The sequence below is a fragment of the Odocoileus virginianus genome, chromosome 1 (genome assembly GCF_023699985.2).
Source record: "Odocoileus virginianus isolate 20LAN1187 ecotype Illinois chromosome 1, Ovbor_1.2, whole genome shotgun sequence".
In the NCBI taxonomy this organism is placed as follows: Eukaryota; Metazoa; Chordata; class Mammalia; order Artiodactyla; family Cervidae; genus Odocoileus; species Odocoileus virginianus.
The window spans coordinates 88,148,123-88,161,754 of record NC_069674.1 but is presented as its reverse complement, the minus strand read 5'-3'; the positions used below and the strand labels follow the sequence as shown (position 1 = coordinate 88,161,754).

Below are 13,632 nucleotides of genomic sequence, written 5' to 3'. Positions count from 1 at the left end.
CACCCAGTGTTGAGGGATGTGTAGAAATGTGATTGGTAGAAGTGGAGGAAGAGAAGACAGTTATATCAGAGGGCACCTTTTACTAAGAAGCTCAGAGAAGAGACAGGATGAGGTATATTTGAGAAACAGCGAGTAGGCAAGCTGGCCTGGTATGGAGAATGTGGAGACCACTTGCTGCACACCTCTGGGGCAGGTTTCCAGGGACTGAGAAAGATGCTCAGATTTTGTTATGTGGTGTTTGTTTCTTTAGCAACTCTTCAAAGCAATGGGCATAAGAAATCTTAACCTTGAACCTTTCAATCCTTTCTCCCAACCTCTCACCTACCAAATCTTGTATTCTCATCTGTAAATATAGTAACAGCCATGCACAACCTCTATCTGTTTAGCAACTGTGGAGTTCTTGTTCTAAGGTAAACTCTGGTAGGAGGAAAAGAGAGCAACATATGCAACAATATTCACTGTACTAGGAGTAGCTTCTGTGTTCCAGTTCTGATGTTGGAGGAAAAAGGTAGAGAGAGAAATAAGAATAAGATAAGGCTCATTCTTTGAACGGTTGCACAAATTTCTGAGGTCAGTTTGCCTTAATAGCTGTAAAATAGAAAATTCATGCTATATATTTGGAGTTTGGCCCAGCACAATCTGACCTATGCCCCAGTGCCATGGAGATGAGAAAGTTGTGTAGCCAGCATCCAGATCCAAAATTTCTTAAAAATAACATTCATGGCACTAAAGGAAAAGAAACATGAGGAGGAATCACATGAGATTTTCTTCTCAGTAACAGACAGGAAATATATTAACAGATTCCATGCCTCAAAAAAATGAACACAGTAAATTTTCTTACAGACATTTTCATGTGAATTTTAATTTTAGGGTCAATTTCATGAGTTTCCCCCCCTCATCTTTGTATTCCCAGTGGCTTAGTGGGATGAACTGAGTCAGAGGACCTATTATCCAATTCAAACCCAGACACCAGTTTAAGCCCCCTGGTCTCTCTGCACCTCATGGGTCTCATTTGCAAAATTAAGGGAGGGGACACTGGTATATAAGAAAATGGGAAAGTCATCCTAAATCTGTATGACTTTGGAGTCATACAGATTTGGTAGCTATGGCATGCTGCGTGAGCTACCAAGTGTCTCAATTTCAGTTGCTGAAACACAAATTGGAAAGAATAACAGCTCTCACCCAGTGCTGTGATGAGGATTAAAAGAATTCATGTACAGAAAACTTCTGGCACATAGTAGATCCTCGAATAAATACTCATTTCCTTCCTTCTCTTAATTTGAGCATTTTATTTCCAATATAATGTCAAGCACTTATTTTGCAGAATATATTTTGAAAGAAATTACAGAGTTTACCACTATTAGTTGTTTTGAATTTTTAAAAAATGGCATCCGCAGCCTCTATGTTTATGGTGAAAAAGAATTTGTAGGGAGCACGTACTACATGAACAGTGAGGAGAAAACTGGTATTCCCCTCAGGAGAAAATTTAAGATTATTTGGGAAAAAAGAGGAAGGAAGGAAGGGAGGAAGGAAGTTAGTTGATAAATAGTTTTAAAGTCTATAAATTTAAAATGAACCAAGTAAGAGAAAGAAGAGTATTTGCCGCACTGCCCTTCCCATTAGGATGTAGGTTAGGTACTGGGGCTGGCATGACATAAGCATCTGTCTTCTTCCTAAAATGGAAAAAAAGAAATTTATGACAATGAGTGAGTTTACAGCAGGAATGTCAGCTCAGCCAATGACTCAATGCTCTATGTAAAAGGAAGTGTATACTTTACTACTTTGGCTTTCTAAATTTTTCTTATTTTGTCTGACTACATATTGCAGGCATTCTTTTCAGTTAGCAGTTAGTCTAATTTGCGGCTGCCTTTATAAAACCAAAGCTTCCCTCCTACAAATGTTCAAGTCCTTCGATCTCTAGTATCATACGGTTTGTTATTTCAGACATGTAAAACACCCAGAGCACGAAGGAAACAATAAGTAGCCACCATCCCTTGGCGCCATCCATTACTCAGCCGCGTCAGGTTTGTCATACAGTATGAAATATAAATGAAGAAAGAGGGGAAGGGAGACAAGGCAGTAATTTACGCCTGTCTAGAAAGTTGGCACTGCAGCCCCAAGTACAGGGAGCCATTTACAGGAGAAAAAGCGTAACCAGAGACTGTGGAAGTGTGGAAGGTGAGATCATCCACCAGCAGCAATCCTTCAAATTCATAGACACTTGTGGATTCATGAGGTGAGAATGAGCAGTGCGGAGGACTGTGAAATTCATTTCCAGTGTTTGACTTTGTTAGCACACATTCTCAAGCTGTCTTTGTTATGAGATAGCGCTCAACTTCTTAGTGAAAAAAGTCTGTATAGAAAATATCCCCATTAATGGGAAATAATAATAGTGTCAAACATAAAAGAGACCACAGGACTGTTTATGTAACTCTAAAGTATTATTCAAAAGAGAAATATATATATAAACACATATAAAAATATATAAATAATAGATATAAATATATTTCTTTTAAATATATAATTATATATCTTATATAATTATATATCTCACATGTAATTATATATGTGTGTATATATATTTATTTAGGAGAAACTTGCACTAACTTTTTTTTTTTAAATCTTTACCTGAATTTTTAAATGATTAATTTGAATTAACTAATTGCAATTTATTTGAATGTATTTGTCTTCATTAAGAATAATCAAAACTTGTCTTGAAATGTCTTTTAACTAAACTTTTCTCCAAGGCAGAAGTAAATCTAACAGCGATTTAATAGCAAAAAAAAAGTAATTTATGGAATGAAGCAATGATCTGTACCTTTCTCACATCTCTCTCACAAAGCCTCATGTAGATATTATGTCAATTTCAAAATCAGAAGAAGGAAATGCCCTATATATTAGTAGTTTCTCTAGAAACTGGCAAATCAAAATCTAGGAGTGAAACGATGAGAGTGTGAAAGTGTAGGGGTGAGAGAGGGAAGAAGAGGTAGCATCAGTTACAGCTTTTGGGTTCTGAGTGTACCAGAAAAATTTAAATGACATGTATCAGTAAAGTGTCATTTGTTATGAAGGACTTCGACAATTCAGAAATTTTAAAGTAGTTCCTCTTACTTCTGGTGTCTGCTCCCCGGTGGGTGAGGTTGGTCTAGAGACTTGTGCTATCATCCCCTTGCTGGGGAGTCTCATTCGGAGAAGGCAGTGGCAACCCACTCCAGTGTTCTTGCCTGGAGAATCCCAGGAAGGAGGGAGCCTGGTGGGCGGCCGTCTCTGGGGTCGCACAGAGTCGGACACGATTGACGCGACTTAGCAGCAGGGAGTCGGATTGGTGTGGCGGTGACCAGAGCCTGCCTGGCTATAGAGCAGGGCCTCCCTCTGCTCTGCGGGCGTCCGTGCGCCTGTCAGGGGTGGGGTCTGCTTCCTGGGGTTGGAGGAGAGGCCTCCAGGTCTGGTGCTTCGCTGTGTCTGTGATCCGCGGCGCTCCCACCGGGAGAACGGCCACTGCGCAGTCCTCCCCTGGACGGCTCCCCTGTGAGTGTCCTCTGTCGTGTCCCCTTCCACCTGTTGTGCCAGTTCACCGAGTGCACATAATTAATCCACGTGATTAAGTAGGCGTAAGATGAGGAATGTCTGCAAGGTTAAGGACTGTAGCTGTCTCATCCAGAGCTTTTCAAATTTTAAAGTGTACAAATCACTTGGGATCTCATTACAATACAGACTGTGAATCAACTTGGGATGGGACTCAAGATTCTGCCTTTCTCATAAGCTCCCAGGCCATGCCAATGCTGCTGGTCTATGAAGCACACTTTAATTAGCAAAGCCTCAGATCATGACACAGGAAGAAAGTTTATCAGAGAAATTGCATCTAGAGAAGTCTGAATATCACATGATCTTTCTTAGCACCCTTATTCCCACTCAGTCCTTTGCAATGAAATCTACTCTAAAAAACATAAATAAAAGTAACATATTCAAATAAACACAATATGATATTTTTACTAAGGCAAATAAATGCATTATTTAACTCAGTTCTCAAAAGAGCCTGTGAACTAAATGCTTTTATTGGGTTGGCCAAAAAGTTCATTCAGGTTTTTCTATCAGCTGAATGGAGAAATCTGAAAGACATTTTTGGCCAACTCAATATTATTTTCACTTTACAGAAAAAGAAACAGCCTTGGGAAATTTAATTAAGGCAAAACCAGATATGCAGAATTTAGAAACAGTTCTGAATTTGGCAAATCTTCATTCCAGAGCCTAAATATTCTAAGTCAGTTTTACTGCAATTGTCAAATTATGCTATTGCATCCTTAGTTATTTTGCAAACAAAGCACTAGACAAAAGATACAGTAGGGATACAAAGCTGTAGGAACTTTGGGATATACCATCTTCATTGACAGCTTCTAGACCAGGAGAGACACAGGAATAAGTTACTCTTGACATTAGCAATCTTACATGCGTGGTGAATAGCAGCATTGATGCAATAAATAATCTCTTTCAAGACCTAGAATGAATGCAAGAAGAGAGTAAAATACTGGATTCAGCTCCTTAAGCTAAAAAATAGACAAACAGATTCTAGATAAGGACATGCTGGAGCCTCCAAGCCCTGAACATATGGGATAACCCTTAAAGCTCCACGTCTGAAAAAATAGCCCTTAGATTTTAGAATCCTGGAAGGACTTTTACTATATGAAGGGTATACTATTAAATATTTTATGCATTCTGTTATTTTTAAAGAGTATAATCCTTCCCCTAAGGTGTGCTGGCCCCAGGGTCTTTGAACAAGTCTAGACAAGAATTAATCAGGAGCCATCATTTTCATTTAAGTATGTTATAATTACATTTGCTTATTTCACACTGTTTAATATACTCCCTTCTGTTAAACTACAGCAAAGACCTTTAGCACCTGTTGCTTATTTCTGCCAGACTGAAAGTATTCCTTTCTCTTTATTATTCGTGTGCAAGGATAAGATGGAACTTGCCAAGACTTGTCATTCTTGAATGCACCTGCCAAGTGTCAGATACTAATAGCTGAAATGCTTATAGCATATGCTGTGGTTGCTGCAGCTACCAACTTCCAGCGCCCGGAATTTCACAAGAGATTGAATACAGGCAGGATGACAGATTCATTCCTTGATACACACTTATGTGATTATATGCCCATGGGTATATACCATGCTTATATAACACATCCCCAGGTCAGCTTTGGCTGAGAATATATCTTAAAGTAATTTACTACCTTACATCTTCAACTTTAAAAAAAAGAATAAATCCCTTGGACTATACTTACTGATTTGTTGGCATTGCTCAACCAGACTGGCATCAGCCTGAGTACTAAAAAAAAAAATAAAATAAAACTGAGTTTTGGCTTACAAGGTAGCACCCCACATCCTTTTTTGGTAAGTTCTTTTCTGGTGATGCCTAATACTTTCCCCACTCTTCTGTTAGGTCTTCAGTCCATCTAGATAAAAGTGAGGGCTGCAAAGCTGCAGTGATTAAGGGGCGGGGCTGGCATAGATGTCTCATCCTCCATACTGAGGTCCCAGTGGGGTGAAGACGGAAAGGAATGCATCCTTGTTCCAGTTTACTGTCTCCTGCCAGTCTTGTCAGATCTTATCAGAGGTGCCCAGTGGAAGGGAGAAAGGGTAGGAACGGTTTTCTAGAATGCTTACATGGGACTAAAGCCAGGAAAGATGGAGTGATGATGGTTCTGCTTTCCTGGCTTTACCACATTCCCAGGGACAAGTGAGGCCTTCCACGTTTTTGTTCAGTTTCTCAGGAGCCCGTGTGTTTCACGTTTACTTTCCCTGCCCATGAGTACGTATATGTATATATAGCTGGCAGAACATTAACTTCCCTCTCCTTGACGGATATTAAAAAAAAAAATCTATGTAATACACAAGAAAACAACTCTGCAGCAGGAAGCAGTCTTATTTTATGAACACCCTTCTTCAGGTAACCTCAAGATAGTACAGTTTAGACAATTAATTTTCCCTTTAGGAACACTAGAGTGAAATATTCCTAGACCTCTTTCCCTCTCTTTCTCCCTCTTTTGCTTTCACTGTCCCTCTCTTTCCTGTATGAAAATACCACTCAGAGCTCAAGCTGCTTGATAATTAAAGAATAAATTATACATCTCAAGGCCTTTAATATTAGAATAAACATGAGTTTAGTTCATGAATAGCAAGCTTTCATGAACCAAGTAGTCAGGAACCTTGTTGGCATAGCACCTGAATGGAACCAAGAGCTCTTTCTCAGAGGTAGAATTTCCCATATAAGTGAGTCTACAAACCTCTTCACCGATAATTCATTATACCTTCTGGAAAGGGCTGTCTTGCTGTGTAGGGCTATAGTCAAGCAATTTTTCTTTTCCTAAGTTAACTTATACCTTAGTAAGTAATCCTTCTTGGATGTGAGTCAATCACAAGGAGGATTTTCCTCAGAGGTTCTTGGCACATTTAATTTATAATTGATGCCACCGATGACATAAAAACAGAAGTGCATTATATACTTAAGGACAAAAAAGATTCTTCAGGTATTCTCAGAGTGAGCTCATTTTTGCCAGCGAAGGAACAGAGCACCTGCAGGTAAGTTGTCTACGTTCCCATGGGCTCTGCTACCTGTTAATAATAGTATTATTGGATCACTACCTAGGAAAACAACCCTAGGAAAAAAGTCAAAGCTCATGGCTTTCAGCAGACTCAGAAAAACACATAGGGGGCAGAGTTCTAAACTCTGCCTTTCAGAACCTAGGCTGCTGACCAAAGAATTCCAAAGAGAATTCTGTGTGCTGTCACTGATAAAATTTAAAAGGAGATTAGAGACCTGTTTCCAGCCGGAATAATTTGAAAGCTCTGACATGTACCATTATACTGTTTGATGAACATTTCCAGAAGAATAAGATGTCTGTTTTGACCTTTGCAGTGTAAAAAAACATGTCGAAGAGAAGGACAGAGGATTATTTTTATACAGATACCAGAAAGCTGCCCTCCTTATTGAGAAAGTATGGCAGGCTGAATTTTAGTCTTTAGTTTCCTTTGTAATTTGAAAGTCCTCCCAGATAAAACTTTGCGGTATACAACTTGGTTTTGACATCCTGGCTTTTTGCCTGTAACTGTTTATAAGTCATGCAAGGAAGTCATCTATCTTGACCAATATGGCTTAGACATATTTTCCATGTTAATTACACATGTTTGGACTGACATTGCAGTGATACAATTTCATTTGTTTAAAACAACAGAGTGGATGGCTCTTCAACTCAACAAATATAGGTAAAAATTCTTCCTAGGGTAGATGTAACAAGTCTGGAAATTATATAGGCACAGGCACTAGTGGCTGAAACCCCAGAGACTAAGAAGCTGATAATTCTGCAATGATCCCTTGTTTCGATTAACAGCATGTTGGAAAACTATGACATAGTTATCAAAAAAATTACAATTATAATAATATATGTGTTAGACACTCCCACAAGATTGGTATCCTGAAAATAATCAGCAGTTGAAAAGGAAGCAGAAGCATTTTAACTCTGACCCAATGGAACTATTCACATTTTGGCTGTGTTTCTGAGCAGGACCTCCACATTTTTTTACACTCACCAGAACACCAGCAGTTAACCCCGTAATGGCCAACTGCTAGTTATTACCCTACATTTGGTCCGCAGCTGCGCGGCTCTGCTCACTTTATTGTCGTTTCAGCCCTCAGCCCATTAGATGCCTGGTGACCGCTTGCATGCAGAGGGGCCTTTGGTTAACTGAATCCCCATCAGGATCACAGCTGTTGTAAAATATGCGGTGACAAAAATATCCATGTGCAATGCATGGCAGATAAATCTGCAAGCCAATTTAAGCAAAACCTGAAAAACAAATGAGGGGACTAGTCGAACTCTCTGGCTTCTGAACATTACAAACTACATTTCCTTTATTTTGGGGGAATATGTTTCGTAAAATGCCAGCATTCCCCTCTCAGTGTAACAGATGATTGGGGCTAAATTTCAAAGTGATAGTCCCAGTTAAGCAAAAAATGCACTTTTCCACCTTCCTTCACTCAGCAGTAAGAGAATGAATGTCATGTTCAGTTATCCAAACAGATTCCTGACTTTGGCTTAATACTAGCATCAGCATTAGGTATTTATTCACAGTGTGCCTCAACTCAAAACACCAAACCCTTGTTTCAGTTTCTTTCAGCCTGGAAGCCTAGCACAGTGCTTGCATATGTGCAAGCAGGTCCTACCACAGCTGCTGGCAACAGCTGAGCTTCCAGGTCCGGTCCATCACACAGCAGGCCTTGAAAGTAGCCTGTAGGTAATTATGGTGGCTTTTACAATGGTCAACCCATTCTCCAGTTGTGACACTGAGAGACTGTGCTGATCCTGCTTCATATTGCTACCTGCAAGCGTTTAAAAATAGGAAGAAGACAAGGAAATAAACTACCCCCCAAAATAGAATGAAATCAGTTTCTCGATTGTTATCACTGAATGTCACTCCTTTGTCATTTTGTCACAAGTGAAAATCAGGTAACAGATGTGACCTGAGACTCCCTTGCTGCTGCTGCTAAGTCGCTTCAGTCATGTCCGACTCTGTGCGACCCCATAGATGGCAGCCTGCCAGGCTCCCCCATCCCTGGGGTTCTCCAGGCAAGAACACTGGAGTGGGTTGCCATTTCCTTCTCCAGTGCGTGAAAGTGAAGTCGCTCAGTCATGTCCGACTTTTAGCAACCCCACGGACTGCAGCCCACCAGGCTCCTCCATCCATGGGATTTTCCAGGCAAGAGTACTGGAGTGGGGTGCCATTGCCTTCTCTGTGAGATTCCCTTAGGTCTAACTAAATTTAAATTCACAAAGCAGGAGTTGTTTCTGGTTCTAACTAATCTAAAATTTAGTTTGGACCTGCATGTGTTGATTTAATGACATGTATTCTGTCCATTCACTCAATTGTTGAGATGTTCCTTAACAGATTTTTCTCCTCTATTAACTTATTCTGACATGTTGTAAGCACCTACTATGTGCCAGGCACCGGGGATAAAATACTAATGAGTCACAGCTCCTGCATGCAAAGAATCTAGGATTCAGAGGCACAGAATCTCTCAAGTGTAGGAGAGGGAAGATTCTTTTCATTCCCCTTCCACCCATGGACAGAGGAGCCTGGCGGGCTACAGTCCATGGAGTTGCAAAGAGTCAGACACAACTGAGCAAACAAGCACAGCACACATGAATCCTCCAGTTCTCTGCTGCCATAAATTATACAAATGAGAGGGAAAAGCACCACTAGTTATTAAATATTTTTAGCTGTTTCCCCAACTTGGTTAGGTAGGAGACAATTCATGGTTATATTACCTATGCACTGATGGCCTGTTGACTTCTTAGTAATGGTCATTGGGGAAAAAAGATTTTTTTTAAACTTAAAACTAAAAATTATCAGTTAGATACCTGGAGCACAGCCAATGTTTTATGTGCAGGGAGTTAAAAAATATAGTGTGATTTATACATTTTATCTTTAAGGAATTTAAGTCAGGTCAAGCAAGATTATGACAAATAATTAAAAAATATAATAGAATGAATTACAATTTATATCTATGTATGATGTGAAAAAGTATGCATATGAAAGCTCCTGGTTTTTAGCATTGTCAAAGTAAACTTAATAATTAGTTTAGATTCTCATAATCTCATGTCACGTTGCTCTATTCCACGCTGTTTTTCAGAGGCTCCCCTCACCCGTAAGATAAGGCACTGGAAGGGCTGTGTGGGATCCAGAGGTGCGTGCAGCTCTGCCGCGTGAAGCCGGTAAGCTTACCAAAGACTGGACTGAAATCAGTGAACTCCAAGCCTACGTTGCTGCATTTCTCCTTTGTGAAAGTGTGAAGGTGTTATCACTCAGTCGTGTCTGACTTTTGCGACCCTGTGGACTGTAGCCCCCAAAGCTCCTCTGTCCATGGAATTCTCCAGGCAAGAACACTGGAATGGGTTGCCATTCCTTTCTCCAGGGGATCTTCCCAGGGATCAAACCCACGTCTCCTGCATTACAGGCAGATTCTTTACTGCTTGAGCCACTGAGGAAGCTCATTCTCCTCCTTGGGCCCATATTTTTCTCCCCATATTTCAGCTTTCTTCTTGTGTCTCTTCTCTGTTGGTTAATGTTATGCTGTTATTTGAAGGCAGGTGATGGTTCATAAAATAGAGGTTTTCTATAAAGTTAACAAAAATAACTTTATGGATTTGAATGTGAACTTCTATCTGACTAATAAGACTGAAAAGATACATTCTTTACACTAAATATGTAAACTTGGAGCCAAGGGTTAGAGATTTCCCCCTCCTCTAGTGAAATAAGAAAGTATAATAGTAAGCACTTTCTGAACTTGTTTCAAGTTTTTAAGAAAATTACAGTAGCTTATTTCTTATACTTATCATAACAGAGGAGAAATGAATATGTGACATTCAGTTGAGTCCAAAAATTACTTATTGTGTATGCATGTGTGTATATATATATATATCCTAATAGCAAATATACATATATTACTATATACAGACATATATGTATATATGCTATTAGATAAAATATTTTAAGCACAAAGGAAAATGAGATACTCTTATACATAAAGTTACTTCTAATCACAAGAGAAGTAGAAAATGAGCCAAGAGCTTAATCATGATACAGAAAGGTCATAAGCAGAAGGAAAAGTATCATAAAGTATATATACTGGAGAAGGGCATGGCAACCCACTCCAGTACTCTTGCCTGGAGAATCCCATGGACAGAGGAGCTTGGTGGGCTACAGTCCATGGAGGTCACAAAGAGTCAGACAGGACTGAGTCACTCACTCACACACACACATGTATATATAAGTATGAGCACCTGGCCCATACCAGATAAGCTCTCAAGGGGCAAGTAAACTAACTCTTAAAAGCTAAATTTAAGAAATCAAAGAAAAAGGCATATCATAGACTCTTACTTCCAAGGAAATAGTTTATGAAAAGAACAGAGGCATAAAACATGTTGAATTTTAGGGAACCACAAGTCACTCAAAACAAAATGCAAGAGATGGAGAGACAGAAGAGACTGGACAAGAGAGCTAGAACTGATCAAGAGGGCTTTAGATACCAGATTAAGAGAGTCTGGAATTCCTTAGATGATGAAGATGCATTAAGACATTTATGAAAAAGATCATGATGAGCTAATAAGGGCCTGTGCTTAGCACTATTTGCCATGAGCAGGAAAAAGAAACATACAGAATAAAACTGATAGGATTTCACAGAAAATGTAGAGGAAAAGGTTAAATGTGTTAAATGTGATTCTCAAGTTTTGTCTTGAATTATTAGTTTGTTGATAGATTTTACTGCTCGACATAAGAAAGGGAAAAGGGAATCTGATCAAGAGCATAGGTGCATGCTTAAGGCTTAAATAGTAATAAGGAATAACATATCTAAAACTACTGAGGCAATAAGAAAAAGTAAAAATATAAATGTGTTTGTCTACTCATCAATTTCCTCTGAAGTTAAATAGAGTTTTGGAGTCTGTTGGACGACATCTACCCAAAAGAAAGTTAAATTGAATCTGAACGTCAACCCTTTTAACTGAAGAAATAATCCATATTCTAAGAAAGAATGATAACTAAGAAAAGTATTTTCTAAGAGTTCTAAAACAACAAAATTCTGTAGTTAGAAAACATTACATCTGCACCATTACCTGAAACTAGATTTTTTAAAAGTAACATATAAGCTTTGCATTTCACTTAAAAGTGAAAATATTGTGCAAAAAAATCTTATAAATATTGGAAACTATAATTTTCATGAGATATTATCCAACCTTTAATTACAAAGAAAATTTATAGGCCAGCCATTTATATGAGAGGGAGAGAGACAGAGAAATAATATGAGAACATATCTACACACATTTAATAAAAACGAAAGTTAAAATAATTTGACATCATTGTTTATCAGTTGGCAAGGCTGAAGTAATGTAAGAAAACAAGCGCTTTTAAATACTGTCAGTGAATATAAAGAGATTTCTTATTTAGCAGTTTAAAAATATAGATTAAAACCTTTAAATTTTGCACACCCTTTTTATGAGGCATGTTATTAATAAATTGAGTATATTCAAGAATTAACTGTATACATATATATATGTATACACACACACATATATAGATAAATAGATCCCTTTTATGTATTAAAATGAATACATAACATTTGTGGTGGTTTTAATCAGTGTTTTTTATATTTTAAAGAAAACATCTGATATTCAAAAATACTTAAAAAATGAAAATTGTAAGAGTTCTCAAAAGGACTTATGAAGGGTATTTTAGTCATACCCCACAGAACTTCTAAAAATCTTCTTTTTCCATTTATCTTCCCTAAAATCCTCACTACAGTTGGGTAGCTGCTCCCACTGTCTCTGATTCTCTATTAAAACTCTCCAAAACCTTTTAATATAATTAAGCACTGGTCATTTCTTCTCTGTCACCTCTTTTCTCCATCTTTTCAGATTAACTTTTTTCTTGTCTTGCATGTGTCTTCCTCAAGTGAATTAATATAGCCTCTTAGACTTAAACAGTGCTCTAATTCATCCATTTCCTGGATCAGCACAGCCAAAACCCCAAGCCTTAAATTGCCAAAACAAAGTTTCTCCTCTTTGGAAGGGAGAAGAGAAGGCTTTAGAAGACAGACAGCTGAAAATATGTATAAGTTAATTTTTGAAAATATCTGTCATAGAGAATTTATCATATTTGTCCTGTTTATTACTGAAAATATTTGACATTCTAATTATCCGACAACAGTTGATTGGTTACATTAATTATGCTAAATTCATTCAACAGAATTTGATGAGATAGTTTTCAAATTGTTATGTGTGTGTAAGCACATATGAAGTATATTTAATGACAATGATATTCATATTTTAAATTTAAAATCACTAGTTTAAATTAGTTTCTGTAGTTAACCCCTCCATTTTTTTTATTACTGGCTATGTTGAGATATCAAACTATTTTAGTAGGAAAAGACATTGTGATTTTCTTTTGTCCTATGTTTTCTAAATATTTTACAACAAATATTGGTGATAAGATAAAACAGTGATTTGTAAAGGTGGAAGTCTTTACTGCTCTAAATAACATGTTAAACTAAGAGAAATGAAAATGTGTCTGATTTCATCCAAATTGAATTTTTTTCAAGACTCATTTATTATCATGTGTGCTAGTAGTTCTAAAAATGGATAGATGTGAGTTAATTTTTAGGACTAAATTAAAAAACACAGAACAGTTTCCAACTATATTACTTTGCTAGGGCTGCCATAACAAAATATTAATACCTCACAGAGGTGTCTTAAGTAGCATAACTTTGTTCTCACTGTTCTGCAGGCTGGACGTGCAAGATCCAGGTGCTGGCAGGCTTCATGTCTTCTGAGGCCTCTCTCCTGGGCTTGCAGATGGCTGCCTTCTTGGTATGTTCTCACATGGCCTGTCCTCTGTTCATGTGCATTCCTGTAATCTCTTCCTCTTCTCATAGACACTAGTCCTATTGATCCAAGATGACCTCATTTAACCTTGAAAAAGTAAAGTGAAACTGTTAGTTGCTCAGTTATGTCCGACTCTCTGCAACCCCACGGACTGTAGCCTGTCAGGCTCCTCTGTCCGTGGAATTCCCAATTACTGCTTT

General features: G+C 38.1%; 1 long non-coding RNA gene across 1 annotated transcript in view; it reads left to right on the top strand.

The window, feature by feature from the left end:
* LOC110137881 (uncharacterized) overlaps positions 1–13,417 on the top strand; it is a 158,838-nt gene extending 145,421 nt beyond the window's left edge. The window contains exons 2-3 of the long non-coding RNA XR_002314061.2: positions 9,688–9,769; positions 13,335–13,417. This is a non-coding gene — a long non-coding RNA (uncharacterized lncRNA). The remainder of the gene's footprint in view (positions 1–9,687; positions 9,770–13,334) is intronic.
* The last annotated feature ends 215 nt before the right edge of the window (positions 13,418–13,632 follow it).